General features: G+C 37.7%; 1 non-coding gene across 1 annotated transcript; it reads left to right on the top strand.

Annotated features, from left to right (window-relative positions):
• Positions 1-304: 304 nt before the first annotated feature.
• Positions 305-411, top strand: LOC116642875. The gene has a single exon (XR_004301407.1). It is a non-coding gene; the product is annotated as a U6 spliceosomal RNA (small nuclear RNA).
• Positions 412-5,054: the final 4,643 nt, after the last annotated feature.

Genomic DNA, 5,054 nt, shown 5'->3' with positions numbered 1-5,054 from the left:
GTCATAAAAAAGAAGGAAACCCTATCATATGCTACCTGTATGAAACTTGAGGACATTCTACTAAGCGAATAAGCCAGTCAAGGAAGGATAAATACTGCATGATTCCACTTATCTGAGGTATCTAAAGTAGTCAAACTCACCAAATCAAAGAGTAGAATGGTGGTTACCCTGGGGCTGGTGCAAGGGGCAAATGGGGAATCACTGTTCAGTGGGTGTAGAGTTTCAGACATGCAAAGTGAAAAGGTTCTAGAGATCTGCTGTACAATTTTGTGTTTATAGTAAGCAATTAAAAATTTAAGAGGTAGTGCTCGCTTTGGCAGCACATATACCAAAATTGGAACAATACAGAGAAGATTAGCATGGCCCCTGTGCAAGGATGACACGCAAATTCGTGAAGCAGTCCATATTAAAAAAATAAAATTAAGAGGGAAGATCCCATACGTTTTTTACCACAATAAAAAAAAAAAATCTATTCCCCTCTACTTCACTGTAAATGACAAACTGAATTGACAATAAAATTATATGCATATCAAAATAACACACATACACACAATAAGAATAGAGCATTTAAGAACAAATAAAGACAGGGTTCTGGGGTAGGCTCTAGTGATGCCTAATGTACTCAGCCTGCCTAGATCTAGAACCAGGGCCACCTTTATGACCTTAAAACCTATACAGTCACATTGGACCCTGAGCTCAGAACAGACCTGCGCTTGGTTTAATACTCTGCTATTGTTGCCTAGAAATTCTTAATGATTTTTTTTAGAAAGGGCTCCACATTTTCATTTTGTCTAGGTCCCACATAATATGTAGATGGTCCTGCTCAGAACTGATTGTGTCTGTTCAGACTGGTCATCCTCACATACTTCATTCCATGTGCCTGGAAACTGGTGATGTCCAGTCATTATTATATAATCTGTGCACAACGGTCAAAGGGTTATAAAATAAGAAAATACATTAGGATATTGGACACAGGTAGCTTGCTTGCTAAAGATAATTTCTGTAACCATATAAGTAATTAAGCTGGGGTATGGAGTATTTTAGTTGGGAGTCAAAGAGATTTGGAAATCTATGACTTTGGTCTTCCCTCTGCCTAACAAGACCTACCCCTGAGCAGGCAACTGACCAAGGCTACCCTCCCAAGCACATCCCCAAGGAACTGGAAGGCCTGGGGAATCATGCTCATCAAATCTCCTCCAGCCTGATATTTTCTGATATGCTTTGCTAAAAATAGATCCTTTCTGCTTATCACAGTAATGATAGAATATGGTAGGTGTCCAAGTGCTCATTTTCACCAAGTCTCCAGCCCAGTTCTCTGCAGGATTTCTTCAGAGTCATCTAAAGGAACCAGAAAGAATAGATATTTTCACAGACTTGAGTTGAATATTCTTGCAACAATTGGGTGATCAAGTTGCCTACAGTTTTTAGATCACTTGAATGAAAAGCAAAACTAAGCCTAAAGTCTAAATGACTCTAGTCTACACAGAGATAATTTGTTTAGAATGACTACAAATTAGTTATCTCAAGGTATAATCAGACAAACCCTTACTTCATAAATTTGTTTATTTTTTCCCTTCTATGGTAGGATGCCCGTCGGAGTAACGTCATGGACTCCATTAAAATGGATTTGTTAACTTTAAACTGTTTTTTAAAAAAGGCACTCTCCCTTACCACATCTCAAACAAAGATCCTTGTAAGAAAAGCAGGACCTCTCCCCATTACCAGTAATAATAGAGAGAAACATGTACTGATTAGATTTATGGGAATCTAGAAGCCTTGCTTTGGCAGTTTCAATATCTTTTTCAACAGCCTTTCTACTAGGATGTCTAGCAATCAGCAAATTGAACTCATTCACATTTTTGTTTCTTCTCCTTCCCTCTCTCTAATTGAAGCGCAATAAATAATCTCATGATCAGAACATAGAATCTGCAAATGGGATCACCAGCTCCTTCCATAATTATGAAAGTTATATGAGCAAGATGTGCCCCTTGCAAAATCACAGTCCCAAGATAGCTTCCATCTAATTAATGCTAAAAGCATCCTTTATTTCCCCAGCTCACTGTAGGACCAAGCATCTCGTTTCCACAGGCAAGAAAGTATATGACAGTAAAGAAGTGAGACTGCCTTCCTCTAATGATTCCTTTTTACACTCAAAGTGAAATAGCCAGAAGAGATCTTAGCAGGGGATCATCCAAGAACTTCTGCATCTACAGGCCAGATGGAAAATTCCCAACCACTTAAGAAAGTCTCATGTCTATTGTTTGAATGCTTTTTTTTTCCCATTTCTCATCAAAGCTTACATTTTAGAGACACACAAGTCAATGCACAAGGTCAAATATACTTGGGGCCTTTGAGCAACTACAAAGAACTGGACTCTAAATTGGAGGCCTATGTTTTCCTAGAAAACAAGTTCATATTCATTTAACCAATCTACAACTTTTAGTGAGCACCTACTATGTGCAAGTTCTGTGTTACTGTTCCCATCTGTCGCCTGAGAGCATAAGATTTATCACATACTTGGATCAGAAGACAAGAAAAACAGAGGAAAACAGTCCTACAGAACTCAGACAACCTCAGGACAGAGACACTTTGGGAATTCAAAGGAGTAAGCTTTGACTCTTCGTTCAAAAGACATTTGTTGCTACCCAAATCCTTCCTAATATCTAACCAAAATCCTTCATGTTATAACTTATTTTTTCCTGTTGTCTATATGGAAAATAATTGTTCACCAACTTCCACGGGATTAATTCCAAGTCAACAAATAGTGATTGAAACTACATTATGTGCCAGAAACTACAAGCCCTAAGGATTGGAAGTTGAATAATTATGGTCCTTGGGTTCTCAACCTACCAGCAAAAGACATGTGTGCAATTAAATACTAAACTAGTAGTATGACAAAATGCAGCAGGAAAACAGAGAAAGGAGCTGGTCCTTCCTTGAAAGATCAGTAGCATTTCACCATGAAAAAAAAAAAAAAGAATAGAAGAGCATTCCAAGGAGAAGGAGCCATAAATAGAAGGTGATAGATGAGAAGAGAAAGGTAGATTGGGGGGGGAAATTATTAAAGACATTCCAAAGTCTTTGGACTCCAACCAATAGGTTACAGGAAGTCATAAAAAATTTTTTAAGCCAGCATAGGAAAGTAACATGACCAGGGTCTTGTTTTAGATAGATCATTTTGGAGGCAGAGAAGAATGACTAGGAGGAGTAATTAGAGCCAAAGTGTTAGGAGGCTATTGCAAAAACAGCAAAAGATTGTGTGAATATGGAGCTTTGCAGAAAACAGGATTGGAAAATTCATAAGACTTAGAGGCCAATTAAATGAATGAGTGAAGAGGAGGAAAGGGAAGAAGAATACTCTGAGGTATTTAGATTGGGTAGCATGGTGGATAACGATGCCAGAAACAGAGAGGAGGAATAAGTGTGGATAATGATTTCATTGGGAATATACTGAGCTTAAGGTACCCATTGGACATCAAATGAATATGTCAGTTGGACGTTTGAGTTCATTCACAAGAGCTGTGGAATTGAGAGCCTTCAAACCATCACAGATAAGCTCATCCAAGGTAAAAGTATATTTTACCTATACTATAGTATAGGTGAAAAATATAAAATATAGGAAAAAGGAGGAAGAACAGAACTTGAGGCCATCCACATTTAAGAAGGAAGAAGAGGCAACATAAAAAGACTGGGAAAAGAAGCAGAAAGGTATGGGAGCGGGAGGGAAAACCGGTAGATTCAAGTGAAAAGAAAGTTTAATGAATGAAGGAGATGCTAGATAACATAGAATGGGGACTGCAGAGGTATTTCAGAAAATATGGGACAATTTGATACAAAGAAATTTCAGTAAAATTTTGGAGGACACACAGATGGCAAGAAATTGAGATAGGAACTTGAAGTGAAAAAACATTTGGTGGTAAAGGGAAAGAAACTGAGGTAGTTTTGTTTTTCTTTGTTTTTACAAAGTGGGAGGCAAAGTTAACAATGAAGTTAGAGGGCAAGATGAATTGAAGATCTTAAAGAATAAAAAGAACAAGTACAGGAAATGGAAAAAAGAACTGATTAGAAATGAATGCATTATAGATCCAACAGACATAGGTAATCATAAATTTATAACCAGGGCTGGATCAAAACAGATGCCAGATTTTTCCAACAGCCCTCAGCAACCAGGAGAAAGCACACGGTTGAGTTGATCCAAGTTTGAGAAGTGTTAAGGTGAGTGTAGAAGAAATGGTCAGAGAATGAAAGCATTTAGGGTCCCAGGGAGGGTCATTAAACTGATCCAAGGTGGGTGAGGAAATAGTGAAGGGAGAAAGAGGCAGGTAGCTTATGAAAATGAAGGATAGAATGTCAGAAAACTGGAGTGAGTCTCTATTGAGTTTTGTCTTTTTTTTTTTAAGACTTTGTTTTTTAGAGCAGTTTTAGGTTTACAACAAAATTGAGAGAAAGGTAGAGAGATTTCCTATACACACATAGCCTCTCCCATTATCAATATTACTCACCAGAATGGTACAATTTTTACCAAGAATGGATCTACTTTGACACATCATAATCACCCAAAGCTCGTAGTTTACCTTAAGACAACTCTTGGTGTTGTACATTCTGTGGGTTTAGACAAAAATAAAATGGTATACCCGTTATTATCCATATTATAATACACAGAGTTTTTTCACTACCCTAAAAATCCCCTATGCTCTGCCTATTCAACTCTCCTGTCCCTACTCTACCCCATCCCCAGCCCCACCTGCCATCCCTGGCAACTACTGATCATTTTACTGTCTCCAAAGTTTTGCCTTTTCTAAAATGTCATATAGTTAGAATCTTACAGTCTGAAGCCTTCTCAGATTGGCTTCTTCCACATAGTAATACATTTTGTCCATATCTCTTCATGGCTTGATAGTTCATTTACTTTTAATACTGAATATTCCATTGCCTGGATGTACTATAGTTTATTTATCCATTCACGTACTGAAGGATATCTTGGTTCTTCCAAATTTTGGCAATTATGAACAAAGCTGCTCTAAACATCCATGGACAGGTTTCTGTGTAGACCT

Source organism: Phoca vitulina, unplaced genomic scaffold (assembly GCF_004348235.1).
Source record: "Phoca vitulina isolate PV1807 unplaced genomic scaffold, GSC_HSeal_1.0 scaffold24, whole genome shotgun sequence".
In the NCBI taxonomy this organism is placed as follows: domain Eukaryota; kingdom Metazoa; phylum Chordata; class Mammalia; order Carnivora; family Phocidae; genus Phoca; species Phoca vitulina.
The sequence above is the reverse complement of the archived record's forward strand: the minus strand, read 5'-3'. Positions and strand labels throughout refer to the sequence as shown.